The 21,116-nt window shown below is 40.3% G+C and overlaps 2 non-coding genes across 2 annotated transcripts; both read left to right on the forward strand.

Annotated features, from left to right (window-relative positions):
- Positions 1 to 17,821: 17,821 nt before the first annotated feature.
- Positions 17,822 to 17,893, forward strand: TRNAD-GUC (transfer RNA aspartic acid (anticodon GUC)). Its single transcript has one exon. It is a non-coding gene; the product is annotated as a tRNA-Asp (tRNA).
- A 1,647-nt stretch (positions 17,894 to 19,540) lies between these two features.
- LOC141636731 (small nucleolar RNA R71) lies at positions 19,541 to 19,647 on the forward strand. The gene has a single exon (XR_012541320.1). It is a non-coding gene; the product is annotated as a small nucleolar RNA R71 (small nucleolar RNA).
- Positions 19,648 to 21,116: the final 1,469 nt, after the last annotated feature.

Raw genomic sequence — 21,116 nt, forward strand, 5'->3', positions numbered from 1 at the left:
CAAAGGGTCCCTAAAAGGACGGGTATTACATTAGTGACACGGACCCCTCCTATGCAAGGTTCTAGGACCCAAAAACGAGCGCCATCCCCAAGGTCCCCGACTCGATGCTAGGAGGCACTAAGTACGCGATAAACACTAGTAGAAAAAACCCCTACGGTGGCGGTCGAAAATGACCTTTTATGGCGGTTCTTAAAGGTTTTGGGTGCGTCGTTTATCACGGGGTCGTATATACTTTTGCGGCGGTTGTACAACCGCCACTATAGCTAGCCTACAGTGTCGCTTTTCCAAACAAAACCGCCATTATAACCTTATATAAAACGACGGTTTTTAGACAAAAACCGCCATTGTAACTCATCTATAGTGGCGGTTATTGTTTGAAAACCGCCACCATAGGTATTTTCAATAATAACTTTGTACCACAACCGCCACTACATGTTTTCTATAACATCGGTTGTTGTTAAACAACCGCCACTAAAAGTAATTATGACGTCGGTTGTTAGCAAAGAACCGCCACTGAAGGTTACCCAATAGTGGCGTTTCATACTTAAAAACCGCCACCATAGATAGATATTTTTTTTAAAAAAATTATTTGCTACCAAAATTTCGGCAGTAATATCCTGTAGATTTGACAAAGCCAAAAAGTGAAATAAACAAACATGCATACAAAAGAATCCAACAACTAAACTTGCATATCATCCAACAGAACAATAATAACGCTGATAAGGCTAAAGTCGTATCACCAAATCAAAGTAAAACTATCTCAAAACTAACAATAATAGGTAGTGGTAAGACAGGTATCGAATCCACAGGGAGGCGGTAGTAGTCAGTCTGTAAATATTTAAATTGTCTAAAGGTAATTGTTTTCTCGGGGGTTTTTTGTGTTTGTTATCTAACCGACTAATTGCAAGTAATAAAAAGAGGTTTAAACAATGATATTAAAAAGTCTAGGATTTCCGGTTCACTAGATCAATTATACGGGTCAATTGCTAGATCTACCAAGCTATCTAAGGTCATAAGATCGGTCGACTCTATTATGCCCTTTAGATCGATTATAACATGTGGTCGCTATAATTAGATACAATCTATTTGATTATCGCAGCCTATATTAATTCTAACCCGGTTGGTGAAAGGATTATTCGCAACACTAATTAACAACTCAGGCCTAAGTTAATTAACTAGAAAAAGAACAATAATCAAACGACAACTTAAACGATTTCACTAACAATTAATCAATTTCCCCTTTCTAATTAACCTAGATCCCCTTCATCCTAGATGAGGAATTTAGCTACTCATGATTAAAGCAATAACAACAATAATGATACAATAATGATAATTGAAGACATAATTAAGAGCATGAAATAAGAACAAGAATCAAATAACATAAACTTGAATGATTATTGAAGAAAGATTAGTACCGTAGCAAGGAAAGATTAAAGCTAGGAAGAGTACTCAGCCCTCTGAAAGCAGAAAAAATAAAGCGTAACCTAATAAACCGTACGAGTTCCTAATTTATAATACAAATATATGTTTTAGGAAAATTCGGAAAATAATCTGCCAGAGAGGTTCCTCGATCGAGCCTGAGGTGACTCGATCGAGGACGGTTGCTCGATCGAGCCTCAGGTGACTCGATCGAGGAACCAGCTTCACAGACGGTTTCCTTGTTTCTTTCACTTCTAGCGTTCATGCTTCCTCGTTCCTCGTGCCATGCTTCATGTATTCTACTATGTCATCTTCGCTACGCTCATCTTAGCTTGATTATCCTCATAATGCGTCATTTCTGCATTGAAACATAAAATAGTGGCAGTATCGACAATTCATTGAAATAAGGCATATAAATGACATAAAGGCACGAAAACGGTATATGAAATGGAATGAAAAGGAGCTATAAAAGTATATATAAAAGTGATACATCAAACTCCCCCAAACCAAACCTTTGCTTGTCCTCAAGCAAAGCAATCAGACCAAACAAAAGACAACAAACATATGGTGAATGAATAACTCAGAGCAAATGTTTAGGCACATACAAATCCCAGCTACCCACATCTATAACAAAGCAATGACCGAGAATTGTGCCAATAAAACAAATTTAAAGGCACGGGTAATAGACTAACGCAGCTCTTACTCAAGATGTGACATGATACCGAGACTCAGTCGAACGCTTTTCAACCTTGCAAGACAATTTTGTTGGATTCTCGCGGTTTCACTCATGCACTCATAAGGGGTGAGATATATGTAAGATAGAAAGAATAAAGACACTCACTCAACTTATGAAATATGCATGCAATCTAATGTGATAGAAGATTCTCCAACTAGTGCGCATTCATAATACGGACCAAGTACATGTATCAAGGACAGAATGGTGGTAAAGTGGCATGGGTATAGAAGTGGCTTGTGCATAAGCACGTATAGGTATGTGAGGCTCAGACGGTAGTCGCAGAGCTAAACCAATAGCCAAATCTAATAATAAATAGAACAATCATCCAACTGGAGAAATTATCTCAACTTTGACAATATATAAGAGAATGAAAGAGTTCTCCAAATGTGCATTAGACTTCGGTAATTACCACTCATGAGCTCCTAACAAAACTTGATGAAGCTTTTTCTTTTCTTTTTTTTTTCTTTTTTTTTCTTTTTTTTCTTTTCATCTCTTTTCTCTTTGCTTCATAATATTTTTCTTTTTTTTTTTAACGTAGGAGGCCACACAATTGCTACAAATAGATAGCTACTACCCACATGACAATAAAAGTCCCAACACAACCAAAGCAGCTATAACAATAAAGACTCAAGCAACTGCGACTGTCCCGAGAAAGGTAGGCAAATTCTGGAATGTAGCTAAGAAATAGGATATAAAATGGCTACATGGTTCATATGGGCTAACAAAAACTGGGTAATGTATGTCATATTTGAACAATAAGAACCGTTTTTCCTCATGTACTCAATCATATGAACGCGCAAAAACTAAGAAACTAATGTTACACTTATGCAGTTTGATATTACATATTCCACAAGGAGACCACACTCTTTAGCCTAAATAACAATGAGACCGGTTTATTAATGTTCCCGGCCTAGGAAGCTCTAAAGATCTCCGAAATTGAAGTGGTTTACCAACAAAATAAAGTCAAATCTACTCGGCATAAGGCATATTGTGACGGTCAAGATTTGAGTAAAGAGCTTTGCTCATCATAGCTAACGGGTCAAAACAATGTACATGGACAACTAGATGGGACTCAAATGCAAAGACAAAGCAAATTATCATCATTGCTACATAATTCACCAAGACTCAACTCAAAATAAATAAAACATGTTTTTGTATTTTATAAATTTTGCAATTTTTTTGGATTTTGTTTTTTTTTTACACACACAACAGAAATAAAGACTCTCCCCCAAACCTAAATGTCACAGTGTCCTCATTGTGACGCCTACAGCATAGCAGTCACACAGAAATCCAACAACTTATGGGACACAACTAACAAAGGGAAGAGGGAAAGAAAGAAATGCAATAAAACAAAAATAGGAAAGATAATACCAGCTGTAATGCAGTAGCCTCCCCCAAACCAGCTGGAAAGTGAGGGATGTAGTGACCAGCTGTAACTATTGAGCTCCATCATCATCAAGGTTAGCTTCATCAAAATCATCAATCTCAGCATACAAAGACAGCAGCTCAAGGTCAGGAGCAGGGGTACCACGGCCTCTAGAACGGTCGGCTTGTCTACCACGGCCTCTAGAACGGCCACCTCCTGGAACAGCTGCTGCAGCAGAAGTAGAAGCGCCAAACTGACCAAACTGTCCACGATGTGATAAAGGGACACCCACATCCTCGGGAAAAACAGAAGAAGGCTGATGGGGACGGACTGGAGTGTAGAAAGGATGACCCAAAGCACCGTAATCAGTACTAAACTGTCCAAACTCAGCAGGAGTCACTCCAAAAAGGTGAAAGACACGACTATCGTCACTAGGTGTGGTGTAGTGGCTAGGAGAAGTGCCCGTGTACTGTCCACCTGCAGCAAGAGTCATATCCTCCATTTGCTCCTACATACGCCGCTCGGTTAATGCGACGTTAATGCCCTGATGAATCCTCACCTCTCTCGCAAGGACTGGTTCAAAGTGATAACCCTGGGTAGGATAGGCTGTAGGAGGTGGAGGAGGAGTGGGCTGGAAAGAGCCAGGTAAGTGGGTGGCAGGCTGACAACGTCTCCGACGCCCACCAGTAGTAATAGTAGTACTGGAACTGGAAAAGGTAACCAAGAGGTCCTGTGGGATCAGATAAGTGACAGGTGGGGGTCTCTCCCTAGCTATACTCTCCTCTAGAGGATCCACAGCTAGCAAACGGTCACAAGGTAAAAGCATGTAAGAATGACCCTGGACCTTCCAATAATGATCCTTCATGTTCCTAATGTCAATGTAAGATATATCATAACGCAAGTGGTTGTCATCAGCTAAGGGCTCATGGTCATCCATAGGCTCGTAGGGGTCATTTCCCTGAAAATCACATACAACCCGAGAAATCCTAGTGATGAGGGCACCACAATCTAGGTCCCCATATCTCCCGATCATACGGTCAAAGGCAGAGCACACAAGAGCAGGGGGAGAAAACTGGAATGTCCTCTCCTGAAATGGGTTCAGGTAACTAGCAAGAATCAAGACCTCTATGGTAGAGGCCTTGCTCTTGTCGTGCCTCCCGTAAAGTAAGTAGGTCAAATACCGTAGAAACAATCGAAGACAGACATGTTGGACATCCAGCAAAGATATACTACTAACGTCTGCATCTGCATAGCCAGTAAACAAGGGAAAGTATCGGATTGCAGACATCCCACTAGCATTATATAAATCACCATCAGTGTGCTTATCAATCCCCAGAATTTCGGAAAGACGGTCAAAAGTCAAAGACTGTTCTACATTAAGCAATCTAAACCGAATAAGATGGTCATTGGGGAAGTAGGCATATAAGCTCAAAAATTCGAGGGTCAGAGCAGGGTAAGACAACTCGTGAAGCAGAAAAAGACCCTGTAAACCAATCTCAACGAACATGCCTAACATAATATCATCAATCTTCAAAGTTCGTAAAATTTTCCTATCCACACACCTAGTAACACTCATGGATTTGGTCATCAGAAACTCGAACCTGTCCCTTTGTTCCTTGTCACGGAACTCAACAAAAGGATAGTCATCAAAAGGTGATAAGTCCTCCTCCTCGGAAGACTCCACTACCTCCGGTATCACCTCCAGTTGACGAATGGGAGCGCTCCTCTCCCGTGTCCTCTTGTTTCCTTGCCTAGTAGAAGACATTATCTGCAAAATAGACAAGTATACAATCATACCCCAATCACATGGCAAAAACAGTCCCATTTTTTTGCCAAATATGAGTCGAAAAATTGATTTTTAAGACCGAAAATCACAAGTAAACCATCCAAAAAAACTAGGGGAACATGATTTTATATCAAATAATAAATATTCGAAGCATAAGAACACAATTTCTAACCAATTTAATGCATAAATTCAACCTGGATTTTGAAGAACCCTAATTCCCAAATTAGCAAATTGGGCATGAAATTCAACAAATAAGGGGCTAAAAAGCAAGGAAATAGCAATTGTATATGAGCAATGGAAGATTCAAAGCAATAAACTCAAGTTTTAAGCAAGAAATTTCAGATTTTTCGAGGACAAAAGAGAGCAAATCGGGACATACCTTAGCAAATAGAGCAATGAAATTGCAAAAATAAGCACAATAGATTGATGTAATCACTTAATAAGCAAACAAACACAAGTTTTATGAAAGATTTGATGACGATTGATGAAGAAATAAGAGAGAATGGGGAGTATTTCAGTCGAAATAGCAAATAAGAGTGACGGAATAAAGAAAGAAATTGGAAAAATTATAAACAAATAATGCACAAAACCGGCTTGGAAAAACGCGGAACCCGGTTCGATTAGGTGCCTCGATCGAGTCTGAGGTGACTCGATCGAGGAACCAAAATCAGGACTAGCCAACTTTCGTTTTAACATGATTTTAATTCCTCTCTAGGTGCCTCGATCGAGCCCCACTTGCACTCGATCGAGCACGTTGGTGCCTCGATCGAGCCCAGCCTGACTCGATCGAGGAACCTACTGCTGGCGTCCTTTTTCGTTCTTTGTTATTCTTAACTTCAAATTCCGTCAAATCAGCACAAAATACTTGAAAGCATATCAAGTTCCCTCCTCTCATCTCTCAAAGTTCAAGGAAAACAAATGCAATAATTAAATTTAAATACTAATTACAAATTAATAAATTACAATATCCGAGCTGCCTCTCGGTAGCGCTGGTTTTTGCGGTCTCGCACGACCGTAATTCTTCATCATTAAGAAGAATCAATGGTAAAGAGGTCAAGAGCCTCTATTACCCCAATATGCTCTCCTTCATAGTAGACTTTCAGTCGTTGCCCATTCACTTTGAAGGTCTCTCCTTTGTCAATTTGCAGTGTAACTGACCCAAATTTGTTCACGTCAGCAACAGTGAACGGTCCAGACCATCTACTCCTCAGCTTACCTAGAAACAAACGCAAACGATAGTTAAATAAGAGAACTTTCTCACCAACATGAAATTCCATTTGCAAAATATGCTTGTTATTCCACTTCTTCGTTCGCTCCTTCTACACTCGAGCACTATCATAGGCATGCAGTCGAAATTCATCGAGCTCATTCAACTGCATCAGTCGTTTCTCACCCGCAAGTGAAGGATCTATATTCAGCTCCTTTATGGCCCACATAGCCTTGTACTCAAGCTCTACAGGTAAATGGCAAGATTTGCCATAGACTAGACGGTAAGGTGATGCTCCAATCGGCGTCTTGAATGCAGTACGGTAAGCCCACAAGGTGTCATCTAGCTTCTGACTCCAATCCTTTCTGTTCTTGCTTACTACCTTTTCTAAGATCTGCTTCAGCTGTCTGTTAGAAACCTCTACTTGTCCACTGGTTTGAGGATGATAAGCCAATCCTCTGCGGTGTGTAACGCCATATTTCTTCAAGAGAGAATTAAGATGACGCTCATTGAAATGTTTTCCCCCATCATTAATCACCGCGCGAGGCATTCCAAACCGTGGAAAGATAATTTTCCGAAACATCTTAACAACAGATTTAGCATCATAAGTGGGGGTGGCAATTGCCTCCACCCATTTAGAAACATAATCTACCGCTACTAATATATACTGATTCCCATGAGAAGTAGGGAACGGCCCTTGGTAATCAATGCCCCAAACATCAAAAATCTCTACTTCTAAGATTCCAGTTTGAGGCATCTCATGCCTTTGCGAGATATTACCCGTTCTTTGACATGCATCACAAGAACGGACAAAATTAGTAGCATCCTTTAAGATAGTAGGCCAATAAAAACCCGATTGCATTACCTTAGCAAATGTCCTAGAAGGACCATGATGACCACCATAAGAAGAATAGTGACAATAAGAAAGGATGGCACGTACCTCACCCTCTAGAATACATCGTCTTTAGATATCATCTACACACTCCCGGAACAGATATGGATCGTCCCAGAAATACCGCTTCACATAATGCAAAAATCTCTTCTTCTGCTGATAGGATAAATCAAGAGGAAGCATACCTCCTACCAAGTAATTGGCATAATTTGCAAACCATGGAGTATTTGCAGCTACAGCTAGAAGTTGGTCATCTGGAAAAGAGTCATCAATGGGCAAAATCTCTCTTCCTGCAAATCTCGGCCTAGACAAATGATCTCGCAACAACATTCTCAAAGACTGGACTTATCACGAATTTCTAAATCAAACTCTTGTAATAATAAAATCCATCTAATAAGTCGTGGCTTAGCCTCTTGTTTGGTTAAAAGATATTTTAAAACTGCATGGTCAGTGTGAACAATAACTTTAGAACCAACAAGATAAGCTCTAAATTTGTCTAAAGAATAGACAACCGCAAGAAGCTCCTTCTCCGTAGTAGCATAGTTGATCTGCGCATCATCAAGAGTCTTACTTGCATAGCAGATGGCATGTAACACCTTATCCTTTCGCTGCCCTAAGACAGCTCTGACTGCATAGTCACTGGCGTCGCACATAATCTCAAACGAAGGCTCCAATCCAGAGAACGAATTATGGGAGCTGAGATAAGAGATTGTTTAATCCTGTCAAAGGACTTAACACACTCACCAGTAAACACAAAAGGTGTATATTTATGAAGTAGTCGAGTTAGAGGTTGAGCAATTTTAGAGAAATCCTTAATAAAGCGGCGATAGAACCCTGCATGACCAAGAAAACTACGCACACTTTTAACATTAACCGGGTACGGGAGTTACTCAACTACCTCAACCTTAGCTTTGTCCACTTGAATACCCTTACCTGACACCAAGTGACCGAGTACCACCCCTTTAGTAACCATGAAGTGGCACTTTTCCCAGTTGAGAACAAGGTTGCTCTCCTCACAGCGCTGCAAAGCTTTAGTCAAGTTTCTCAAGCAAACATCAAAATCAGTACCATATACACCGAAATCATCCATAAAGACTTTCATGATAGACTCTATGTAATCAGAAAATATGGCCATCATACAACGCTAAAAAGTAGCAGGAGCGTTACATAAACCAAAAGGCATCCTCCTATAGGCAAATACACCATATGGACATGTGAAAGTGATCTTTTCCTGATCGTCAGGATGAATGGGTATCTGAAAGAAACTGAATTAGCTATCTAGGTAACAGAAATAACTATGACATGCTAATCTCTCTAACATTTGGTCAATGTAAGGAAGTGGGAAATGGTCTTTCTTAGTAGCCGTGTTCAACTTCCTATAGTCAATGCACATCCTCCACCCTGTAACAAGTCTGGTAGCAATCAATTCATTCTTATCATTCTTTACTACTGTAGTACCTCCCTTCGTAGGTACAACTTGGACAGGACTGACCCATTTAGAATCAGATATAAAGAAGATAATACCGGCATCAAGTAATTTCTGTACCTCTTTTCTTACCACCTTCTGCATAGGAGGATTTAGTCGTCTCTCACCTTGTGCACTAGGCTTGTGGTCTTCTTCCAAATGAATACGATGCATACAAAAATCAGGACTAATGCCTTTCAGATCATCAATGCTATACCCAATGGCCTTTCTATGAGTTCTCAAAATGGTCAACAAAGCAAATAGTTGACCTTCAGTTAGGCTAGCATTGATAATCACTGGGTTCATTTCACAGTCATCAAGAAATTCGTATTTAAGATGAGAGGGAAGGGGCTTTAGTTCAGGTTTCTTTACCTCAGTTACCTTAGGTGCAGTACCCAAACTATATACCCTTTGATGGGGGCATTCCTCTCCAGTTTGAAGCTTCTTAATCCGATGAACTTCTAGACTTCATGAACACGTCTGATCAGCTGAATCCGTGACTAGGGCAATCTTCAGATGATCCCTGTCCAAACACATAGGAAGACACTCATCAATATTAAAATCAACAACATCTATACTATGACAAGTCTCTTCTATCATGGGATATTTTAATGCTTTTTACAAGTTAAAGATAATCGTATCATCCCTCACAACTGGAGTCAATATCCCTTGTCTAACATCTATAACCGCCCCCGTAGTGTGTAGGAACGGTCTGTCCAAAATGATAGGGATTTGGTTGTCCTCAGCCATGTCCAAGACAGCGAAATCTACGGGGATGAAAAATTTCCCAATTCGAACGGGTTCATCCTCCAACACCCCCAGTGGGTGTTTAACAGATCTATCGGCCATCTCTAGTGTCATATTAGTAACTGTCAACGAACCCATATTTAATTTCTTACAAATAGAATAAGGCATAACGCTGACGCTAGATCCTAAATCACATAGAGCTTTACTAATAGCAAGATGACCAATATGACAAGGGATATAAAAGCTTCCTGGGTCCTTTAATTTAGATGGTGAATTGATTGGCAACATGGCACTGCACTTCTGAGTGTAAGCAATAGTTTCCACCGCATCAAAGGATCTCTTCCTTATCAAAATCTCCTTCATGAATTTTGCATAAGCCGGCACTTGAGTAATTAATTCAGTGAAGGAAAAACATACCTGTAGATTCTTCACGACCTCCATAAACTTACCGAACTGCTTGTCCAGCTTGGATTTTTGCTGCCGATGAGGAAAAGGTAGTGCGATAGTAATGGGCTCGGCTTGCTTGACCTTAGAATCGAGTTTTGAAACACCATCGTCTGTCAAGGAGGTGCCTCGATCGAGCCCTAACTTGAATCGATCGAGCACACTGGTTCCTCGATCGAGCCTGGGCTGACACGATCGAGGAACCTCAGCAGGTTCAGCTTTCTCGCTCTTTTTGCTTTTATCGTCAGCTCGTGTTTCAACTTCGTCAGGTTCTTTGTCATCATCACTAAGCTCCAAATTACCCAGTCCCTTGGAATGTATGAAAGGTACCTCATCATCAGTAGTGAGCACATCATTATCAAGGATTTGTAGGTCGGGATTTGCATACGTGGTACCGCTCCTCAGCTAAATAACATTGGCTTGTTCGTGAGCTTGTTTACCTTGAGGAGGAAGACCCACGGCCTGTTTTGATGGGTTTTGAAGTGCCATCTGAGCCACCTGATTATCTAGTATCTTATTGTGGGCAATCAGCTCAGAAATTTGAGCCGTTTGCTTCTGCTGCATTGACAAAGTTTGTTGCAAAAGACTGCGCAACTCTGCCATCTCATTGTTCGGAGCTTGTTGAGGAGTTTGTTGAGGAGGCTGTTGATATTGATTGTTAAAATGCTGGCCTCCTTGATTTTGCCTTTGATATCCCCCTTGTGGTTGATTACCACGATTGTTGGGAGGGATATAAGTATTCTTTTGTGGTTGCAGCTGTTGCGGGTTTTGCACATTATGACTAGACCATTGAAGGAATGGATGCTCCTTCGTTCTTTCATTATAAAGGTTGGAGAAAGGTGTACCTTGTGAACCTTGTCTGTAAGCCTGAAAGGCATTAACCTGCTCCAATGTGCTCAAGCAATCAGCTGCATTGTGACCGTCTAAACCGCATCTAGCACAAGACTCCTCTACTTGCTGACTCATAGCATGAACTCTCTCCTTACTACCCAATGATTGGGTAGTCTTTATCTTGCCAATCTGAGCAGAAATAGTCTCTAACTGTGCCGCAAGGGCACTATCAACACCAGTACCTCGCGTGCTTCCCCTAGAATTTCCATATCTGGTGATGCGGTCATTTTCACACCAAAAATAAATTCCTAAGAACTACTAGCAGAAGCTAGCGGCAAGTAGGGTCGATCTCCTCAGGGAAGCAGAAAAGTGTATAGTCTAATCTAAGTCTGTTGGTTTAACGGGGGTTTGTTTGATGTTTTGTCACTAAACAACTAATAAGAGTAAGGAAAGAGAAATAATAGGAAAAGAATAAAGATGTAAACAATAGAGAAAGAGGTATGCTAGGACAGTCGGTCCACCATGGTACTTCTGCAATAAACTAAAGGTAAAGGTCGGTCAAATTACTGTGAGAAGGGTAGTAGTTATCTCCTTTCGGTCTCAAACTGCGAGTATCTCCTTTCGGTCTCAACTCACCCTAGATTACTTCTAGCTTGACTTTCGCCCTCACTAGGTTGATCCATTAATCATGACAGGTCCGCTCTTTCCAATCTTTCAATCTAGGTCGAAGCTTAACTAAATTAATTAACTCCTCGCATGCATTCAATTCGTTAATTATCGGCACAAATTGTCTGGGGTCAATTCTCACATTAATCCTTTCTATACCCTAATTATCGATTAATTGCAATATACCATGGCTTCCCTAAAATCCTAGCATAAGGGGAATTAGCTACTCATAATAACAATTGCGATAACAATAGAATACGAATAAACTGAATAAGAAAGCATAGCGATTGAATCAAATAGATCTAGAAGCATAAAGGGAATAATTAAAGCAATAACTAATAACAATAAATTGACAAGAGTGGAGAAAAGCAATTAATTAAAGAACAAGAGTTTAAGAGTAGAGATTACTAATTAATTGAAGAGAGGAAGAAGGAACGTTGTCACGCCGTTCCAAGCAATGTCAAGCGTAATGTAAAACTGAGAAATGTAAAATGATAGATGATCCTTTAGGTCTACTCGTGTCTCTTATTTATAATAAGAGATATTTATTATTTCCTAAAATAATTATAAAGATAAGACTAAACATAATAAATCTCGCGCAACATGATTCACGCAGTAGCTCATAGTCGATCGAGCAACAATGGCTCTCGATCGAGCACTATTCAAACAACTCCCTCTTGATCGAACAAGTATGGCCTTCGATCGAGTACTTTCTCAAAGAAAGACAGTCGATCGAGAAAGGGTTCCATTCGATCGACCACATAGCATAACAAAATAATTCGATCGAGCATGAGTAATCACTCGATCGAGCTGCAATCAGTTCGAACCTCCACAATTGGCTTTGACGCTTATAAATACGACTTCGCGCTCTCCAATGTAGCGACATTTCCACTCCAAATCTACTCATCTCTTAAGTGCAAGCTTGTGGGACGGTTTTAGGCTCAAATATCGCTCCTTCGGGCACGTGCGTACCGCAAATAACACAGGAAATACCAAAGTACGCGTACCGGGACATTTTCATAGCAAATAACTACGAATAAAGTACGGAAATGCGTGCTAAAAGGGTCCTAAAACACTATATAAATAGCACGCATCAAACTTCCCCAAACCGAACCTTTGCTTGTCCTCAAGCAAACTAATGCAACTAATATGGACTAAAAAGAAAGGAGTAAAACATGGACAAGCCGTAAACCGTCAACTTAAACCATTTTAATGCAACAGAATCAACTACTAAAAGCTCAATGTCAAACAAACAAATTTATGCATATTTCAAAAAGATGTTGAACTTTGACCTTGCAAGACTTTCAAAATCGGACTCTCACGGGTCGCTCAATCACACAATTAAGCACAAGGTGATATATAGTGTAAGGTAGAAGGAATAAAGAACACTCACCTAACTGCAACCTATAAGAACATGCATGCAATCTAACATGAATAAAGTCTCTACAACCGTACATATGCATTCCAACCAAACTGATGACCAAGACACATGCCGAGGACTTACATATGGGTAAGTGAGGTAATGGGTAAGAAGGGGCTAAAATGAATTTGGATATGTGGTGTTAATAGACAGGCTAGCAACAACGAATCCAAATTATACAACTTCCCAACTTCGAACTCAACTAATCAAGACAAAACAGTGCAAATTGGATGCACACAACTCGCTAAACACCATAAAATTATCAACTCCCCATAAAGTATAGATAAAACATGGGAGTATAAATCATAACATAATTCTTTCATTTTCCGCATATGATTTTTCTTTCTTTCTCATATTTTTTTTTTTTTTTTTTTCATTTTCCAATTCTTTTTTTTTTTCATCTTTCTCCTTCATTCTTTCACCCATCCATCTTATAATAGGAATTAATAACCAAATGCAATCAACACATTCCCGGTATTGCTACCATTACTAGCTTGGCTAGGGTAGGAAAAATATGGATTGTAGCTAAATAGGGACAAAATAGGCAATTTGGCTATGTGGAGCTCATGGGTAAAACGAAATAAAGGGATTGCCTCTCCAAACATATGTCACCAACCACAGACTCGAATGCATACAGGTACTAAGTAGACAAAACTCATGCTTATGCAATTTGATGTTACACGCCTTATAAGGAGTAACTACTCACATCCTACATGAACTGGTCATGAATGACACCAGTTATAAACTCTAAACCTCAGAAAATGGTGTAGTTTGCCAAAATTTCAAGTCAAGTCTACTAGTTCAACGAATTTTGAAACGAAATTCGAGAAATTGCACAAACTTTTGCTAAAAGAAGTGATAAAATGCAAGGCTTAAGCAAAAGACAATTTACAGCAATGAAAAACTCCAATCAGACTCAACCTAAAGTGCATAAATAAACATGATTTTTTTTGAATTTTTGTGAAAATTTTGTTGTTTTTATGGATTTTAATTTTTTGAAATTAAATACAATGCATGCAAAAATGCAAGAAATATGAATGCAAAACAAATGCAAATGCAGACTCAAGGATGCATTACCCTCCCCAAACCAAATCGTACAATGTCCTCATTGTACACACAACTAACAGCAGCAGAGAGGATGGTAAAAATGCAAACTCAAATGCAAACGAAATGAAACTAAACTAGAGGAGAGAAAAAGAGATGGAGTAGGAAACTCACAAGACATAACCTCCCCAAACCAGCTAGGAAGCTGGGGGAGAGAGTAGCGATCGTGATAACAGCAGGGATCACGAACATATATTGTCGCGGCAACAGCAGGGGCCGCAACAAAAGAGGAGTAACAGCAGTGAGTCACGTCAATCAAGTTCTGCAAACAACTTGAGTTCTAATTAATAATTAAGTAGTGAACAAACCTCCCCAAACCAATTCCCAACAAAAGGGAATTGCAATAAAATAGAGATAAATAGGGGAGAAAGAACTCAGTGAAATTACCCAACAGAGAATAATTAAACCAAAATAAACAGCGTGATTTGGTTTAATTAAAACTTTGAAAAATATTTGGGTAATAAAATGGTAAATTTGTTTGCAAAAATTTGTGAAAAGTAGGTAAGGGATGTAGCATAAATAAGTTAAAAAAAACAAAGGGAAAATAAGGAAGAAAAATAAACGAGAAAGAAAAGAAGAAAAACTCCCTCTAACTCGGATTATTCAGCAGCAAACACTCGATCGAAAGACATAGGTCTTCGATCAAGTGATTCTTCCCCAGTAGATAGGCTTGATCGAGAGAGTAGGTTTCTCAATCGAGTGGCTCCTTGCGCGTGCCCAGCTAGTTGCTCGATCGAGAATCAGCAGGGCTCGATCGAGTGGTTCTTCCATCTGGCGTACTCGATCGACTGATAAACAATTTGATCGAGTGCATGTTCTTTTGCACGCATCCCTATGCTCTATTAACTCCGCATTTACCTGAAATTTTTTTTTTTTTCACAAATATGCAAAACAAAAATACCAATACCAAAAATTTGTCCATAGTCATCTTAACAAAACTAAACTAAACGAAATCTAATCGTCCTAATAAAACAGTAAATAGTCTAACAAAATCCGAAATTACAAAACAAATACAAGCCGAATAGCGCTACGGCTTCAAGTTCCAAAACAAGCAAGCAAACCCGCAAAGGGCTCCTGGCTCATGGAAATGCCCTCCACGTCCTTCGTCGTGGACGTCGGTCTCCAAATCGTCTTCATGGGAGACTTCTTCTTTTTCGGCTCAGCTCCAGTTTCCGTCTTCATCTCGACCTTCTTCCTTTTCGGCTGCCCATGAACATCAGCTCTGTCATCCACCTCGGATTCCTCATCCGTAGCACTACTCCCAATGACATCTCCCGTATCCGCTATACTCAAACCTGCAACAACAGAAACAGCAGAGTGGTCCTCCATTTTGCTCCCAAGTCGGGGCAGAGGTGTAAGAGCTATAACAGATACGTCATGTAAAGGAGGTATAGACTCGAAGAATGCAGGAATAGCAGCATGGCATGGTAGAACTCGCATAGGCCCTTTATGAGTAGCAGCCTTAGCGAAAACTAGTTCCTCCCCCCTACCGGAAACGTGAGGGTCCTTAACCCGACATCAATAACCGCTTGCGCAGTATGCAAGAACGGTCTTCCCAAAATGATGGGAGTATGTGAGTCTTCTGGAATGTCCAACACTACGAAATCAACAGGGATAAAGAACTTCCCTATTTGCACAGGGATGTCCTCTAAGACTCCTAAAGGTCGAGACAAGGTCCTATCAGCCATCTGGACCGTCATGTTGGTACATTGGAACTTAGTAAGTCCTAACCGTTTGGCCAATGACAGGGGTAAGACACTAACGTTGGCCCCTAGGTCACACAATGCATTATCAATTAAGTGCGTGCCTATATGACAAGGTATCGAGAAACTACCTGGGTCGGATAATTTGGTCAGACTCCTATTCTGGAGGAATGCAGAGCACTCCTCTGTCAAGGCTACAGTTTCAACAACATCGATCGACCTCTTACGCATTAATATTTCGCGCATAAATTTTAAATACGAAGGTACCTTTTTTATTTCGATAAATGGAACATTGACATTCAATCCTCGTACAATCTCACCGAAACGTGCGAACTCAGGTTCCGTCTTCTTGACCCTCTTCAAGCGTCCTGGATATGGAGCATATTCAATGGGAACTTTCTTATGCGTGTCACGAATCAAAGCGTTATTAATCATCCGCTTGCTCAATGGCTTTTGAAGCATTGCACTGTCCACAGGGGTCGATCGAGGAGTATTAGAACTCGATCGAACGGTTTCAGCCTCCATTCCATTCGATCGAATGGTATTAGGGGGTCGATCGAATGAATTCTCAGCAACATTACTCGATCGAAAGGTACTTGGTGTTCGATCGAGTACATCTTCAGCAAAAGTTCTCGATCGAATGGAACAAGGTGTTCGATCGAGCTCTGGCACAGCATAAGACGTTGTTTTTTGTACTGTTCCAGCGTGAACAGTACCAGGAGCTTCCAAGACGTCAGTTTTGGCATTTTTCTTCACCAAATCGGGTCCGCCATAAGACAAACCGCTCCGCAAATTAATCGCATTGGCTGGGTCTTTATCGAAGAGTAGTGACCCACATCTATCTACCATTTGACGGAAGACTTCAATGCTAGATTGTTGCTCGAGTTATTGCGCATGAATTGTAGCTTTAAGGTCATCATACTCGGCTTGGGTAATGCGTACTTGACCTTGCTCTATGGGATTCTGAGGTTCCGCAGCAGTCAAATCGGCATACAACTCAGAAAATGAACTTCCTTGCTTAATTTCCTATAAGCTAGCACTCTCTTGGAATCCGCCATACAAGAAATTCGGTCATGCCCTTCCTCGCCGCATCTACCACAAATTTCTTCTTGAATATTCAAAGAAAAAACTTGCTGCACATTTTCTTTCACTTCCGTTCTAGCACTTCTTGGACTCCCATAGTCAGCTGTATAGATGGCCATATTTTCAATCAATGACCAACCCTTATCACTTGCAACATTATCTTGGAATCTCCCTTGTGCAGCGGCATCTAATACGGCTCTTTGCTCGTAAAGTAACCCATTGTAAAACTGGTTGCACAAGTACCATTGCTCAAGTCCGTGATGTGGAACTGAGCGAACCAGCTTCTTGAATCTTGCCCATGCTTCACTCAAATATTCAGCAGCAGATTGAGTGAAATTGGTAATTTGACTCCTCAGCGCATTGGTTCGCTGAGGAGGAAAATACCGCCTATAAAATGCTAGAGCCAACGAACTCCAATCCTTTATCCCAGCAGCCTCCTTGTCTAAATCCCTCCACCAGTCCTTAGCATCATCAATCAAAGTAAAGGAGAAAAGGAATTCCTTCACCTTATCTTGCGTCACACCAGAATGACTAAAGGAATGGTGAGCAATAATCGTAAAAAGCTCAACATGTTTGACTGGACCCTCATCTACCACCCCTTTGAACAAATTCCGCTCCACCAAATCAAGGAAGGACGGATGGATACCAAAAGTACCCACATTAGCCGTGGGTAGTAAGAATCCCTTAGGCAAATCATCAGCACGAGGCTCGGAATGACTAGCAATGCTAGGCATTCGAAAGTAGAACTCGCAGCAACAAAGCAGTTCAAGTGGTCCTCTCCTAGGATATATACTGCAAAACATCACAACACTAGAGCAAATATGAGAGCTGTCTCAAGGAATGAATTCCTTGAGACTAAAAACAGACCTAAATAAAACAAATAAACACAGTTGCTTCCCCGGCAACGGCGCCAAAATTTGATGCGGTCGTTTTCACACCAAAATTTGATGCGGTCGTTGTAGTATAGTGGTAAGTATTCCCGCCTGTCACACGGGTGACCCGGGTTCGATCCCCGGCAACGGCGCCAAAATTTGATGAGGTCGTTTTCACACCAAAAATAAATTCCTAAGAACTACTAGCAGAAGCTAGCGGCAAGTAGGGTCGATCTCCTCAGGGAAGCGAGAAAAGTGTATAGTCTAATCTAAGTCTCATTGGTTTAACGGGGTTTGTTTGATGTTTTGTCACTAAACAACTAATAAGAGTAAGGAAAGAGAAATAATAGGAAAAGAATAAAGACGTAAACAATAGAGAAAGAGGTATGCTAGGACAGTCGGTCCACCATGGTACTTCTGCAATAAACTAAAGGTAAAGGTCGGTCAAATTACTGTGAGAAGGGTAGCAGTTATCTCCTTTCGGTCTCAAACTGCGAGTATCTCCTTTCGGTCTCAACTCACCCTAGATTACTTCTAGCTTGACTTTCGCCCTCACTAGGTTGATCCATTAATCATGACAGGTCCGCTCTTTCCAATCTTTCGATCTAGGTCGAAGCTTAACTAAATTAATTAACTCCTCGCATGCATTCAATTCGTTAATTATCGTCACAAATTGTCTGGGGTCAATTCTCACATTAATCCTTTCTACCCTAATTATCGATTAATTGCAATATACCATGGCTTCCCTAAAATCCTAGCATAAGGGGAATTAGCTACTCATAATAACAATTGCGATAACAATAGAATACGAATAAACTGAATAAGAAAGCATAGCGATTGAATCAAATAGATCTAGAAGCATAAAGGGAATAATTAAAGCAATAACTAATAACAATAAATTGACAAGAGTGGAGAAAAGCAATTAATTAAAGAACAAGAGTTTAAGGGTAAAGATTACTAATTAATTGAAGAGAGGAAGAAGGAACGTTGTCACGCCGTTCCAAGCAATGTCAAGCGTAATGTAAAACTGAGAAATGTAAAATGATAGATGATCCTTTAGGTCTACTCGTGTCTCTTATTTATAATAAGAGATATTTATTATTTCCTAAAATAATTATAAAGATAAGACTAAACATAATAAATCTCGCACAACATGATTCACGCAGAAATTACTCATAGTCGATCGAGCAACAATGGCTCTCGATCGAGCACTATTCCAAAGAACTCCCTCTTCGATCGAACAAGTATGGCCTTCGATCGAGTACTTTCTCAGCAGCACAGGTCGATCGAGAAAGGGTTCCATTCGATCGACCACATAGCATAACAAAATAATTCGATCGAGCATGACTAATCACACGATCGAGCTGCAATCAGTTCGAACCTCCACAATTGGCTTTGACGCTTATAAATACGACTTCGCGCTCTCCAATGTAGCGACATTTCCACTCCAAATCTACTCATCTCTTAAGTGCAAGCTTGTGGGACGGTTTTAGGCTCAAATATCGCTCCTTCGGCACGCACCGCAAATAACACAGGAAATACCAAAGTACGCGTACCGGGACATTTTCATAGCAAATAACTACGAATAAAGTACGGAAATGCGTGCTAAAAGGGTCCTAAAACACTATATAAATAGCACGCATCACCTGGCGGTATGGGTGGCAATATGATCAATTAATTTCCACGCGTTATCATCATTGGTGTTGTCCTGAAACCTCCCATTAGCAGAATAATCCAAAAGGGCACGATGATCGTCATACAACCCGTTATAAAACTAGTTGCAAAGAAACCACTTAGGGAAACCATGATGAGGAACTGATCGGACCAAACGTTTGAAGCGAATCCAAGCTTCATTCAAATATTCAGTAGCTCCTTGCTTGAAACTAGTAATTTGACTTCGTAGTGCATTAGTCTTCTGAGGCGGGAAGTACCAAGAGCTAAGGTATTCCAGTCTGTAATTCCTTCACCCTCCATATCCAAGTCTCTCAACCACTCAGCAACTCCATCTTTCAGAGAGAAAGGAAAAAGCAGCTGCTTTATCTGATCTTGTGTCACTCCAGCTGTTAAAGGAATGGAACAACAATAAGTGACAAATTTCTCCATATGTGTCGCAGGATCCTCAGCAGCTGCCCCTCCAAATAAGTTTTGTTCCACCAAATTGATGTAAGATGGCCGAATTTCAAAAGTTCCATTGTTAGTAGTGGGCAACTCAAATCCTTGTGGGATAGAAGCTAAGGTGGGCTCGGAGTGACTGGCTAGAGTAGGCATGATGGTAGTCTCGGGAATAGGAGTTTCGACTGGGATATCGGCCTCAGGAATTTCGTCCTCTGTGCAAGACTGATCGGCCGAATGTTCTAAGCTCGCCGTCTCGATGTCAAGTATACTCAAGTCTTCTACTTGACCCACTTCTTGATAAAATTTCCGTCTGTAGTGAAAAGTCTGTTGGGGTTGGTGTCCTTAACAGTTAGTGCAAGGACTTATAAACCTCTAAAAGGATCAAAGGGTATACTTTGTATCATAATCAGTTGATCCACGTTTATCAATAACGGTTGGCTTGCTAGATAAGTTTGACGTTATTGTCATACAGATGGCGGTGATCAACTGGTCCCTAAAAGTCACACCTATAGGATACGTCTTGAGTGATGTGACGGTATGAAAATACAGTCATATAGATGCCAAATTTGACTAACCAAAGTGAGTTCGAGTTATTTGACTAATAATTAGTCAAAATGTGATGTTGAGATATTATATTTAATACGGATTAAATATCATGGGCTAAGGCGAATTAACCAGATTAATTCAGTAAAATTAAATATAAGCGTTTTATATTTAAATTAAATGTATATTGAATATAATTATACAATACTGTTTTGTCGGACATGTATTAATAATTCAACTAACCCGTATTATTAGTTGATGCCTTAATTTCCGATAACCGATAACAGTTTATAATGAAACCGCGTCGTATACATTTAGTAAGCTATGGACCGGACCGCAAGTTTAAGTGAAGAGAAAATTAAAAGCCCGCGAGCTCCCTCTCACACGGTTTGGCCGAGAGCCTTTCATAGACAAAAGGAGAGCATCTCCTCTTGTCTAACCTAATTGTTCATTTGCTAAACAAAATTAGGGTTTTGGGAATTGTGCCTCTCAGGACTCGGATCTCACATCCAACACAACTCACAAAAACTATCCTCTCAATATTGCAAAGGCAATTAGAGGAATTGATCTAGCACAAGGGCATAACTCGGACTATCTTGGGTGCATCGTTTAGGAGGAGATTTGCTTTAATCTCTCATTGCCTTTTGCACTAGGACCGAAGGTTATTTCTAATCTTTATCGTTTCATTTTGTTAATTTCGTTTATGACCATAAAATA

Source organism: Silene latifolia, chromosome Y, assembly GCF_048544455.1.
Source record: "Silene latifolia isolate original U9 population chromosome Y, ASM4854445v1, whole genome shotgun sequence".
NCBI lineage: Eukaryota > Viridiplantae > Streptophyta > Magnoliopsida > Caryophyllales > Caryophyllaceae > Silene > Silene latifolia.